The following is a 1,102-nucleotide window of genomic DNA, read 5'->3' as shown; positions in this document are numbered from 1 at the left end:
TTTGCATGATAACGGGTTGCACAGAAGTGATGATTTTCCGGAGGAATACATAACATTAGTAATCACACACCCTTTTTCATTCACTGTTAGTAATGTATTTCTTACCTACTCTACATTGCATTACACATTCTTTAAAGGATAAAGTAGGTTACTAGTACTTCTGGATAGGATATTGTAAGAAAGTATTACAGCAATTCACTTGTATGAGAGTTGATAGTGCTCAAGTTTACAAAAAACCCCAATGAGTACTTTTTATTTGTATATAGTAGTTTTCTGTTTGTAACGTTATAATTAAGTTTTAAAGTAATCTCAAAGAGGGTGTCAGGTATCTCAATAATAATAATAATAATAATAATAATAATAACTTTATTTATATAGCACCTTTTAAAAACACAGGTTTACAAAGTGCTTTGACAAACAGCAAAAACAAGAACAAACTAAAGCAAACACAGAAGAACATAAACAACAGCAAGAACAAACAAATGCAAAATACTAAGAATAATTAAATACAATTCAACAGAAAAGAACCCAAAGTGCACGATACCCAACAGACATATATAACCCGACCATCACAAGAACCATTATAAGAACCCAGGCAACACAAGAACCCAACAACTAGTTCTTGTTGGGTCATAAGTAATAAACTACTTTAAACTTCATTTGCATTTGCAACTGAATACTTTAGTTAAAGAACCACGTAATTTTAAAGTTGTAGTCTGTAGGGCTCTTTGGTTATAATCCTGTCTTAAATGAGATACACACAAATCTTGACTGGTCTCAGTTTAATTACACACCCTTTTTCATTCACTGTTAGTAATATATTTCTTACCTACTCTACATTTGCTTCCAGGGATTATTTACACATTCTCCCTGAGGAGATAAGACTCGCAGATTCCCTCAATTCTTTTAAATCCCTTCTTAAAACACACTTTTACAGACTTGCTTTTATGTGATGTCGTCTTCTTAATGTCTTTTCTTACTGGTTTTACTATTTTTATCTTCTTTTACTTCTTACTGTTCTTTTATTTATGCTCTTATCTTGTATTTATGCTCATATCTTAATCTCCTCTTGTGTTTTAACTTGGTAATTTCTTATCTTACT

The sequence above is a fragment of the Labrus mixtus genome, chromosome 7, assembly GCF_963584025.1.
Source record: "Labrus mixtus chromosome 7, fLabMix1.1, whole genome shotgun sequence".
NCBI classification, from domain to species: Eukaryota; Metazoa; Chordata; class Actinopteri; order Labriformes; family Labridae; genus Labrus; species Labrus mixtus.
This window is presented reverse-complemented; position numbering follows the sequence as displayed.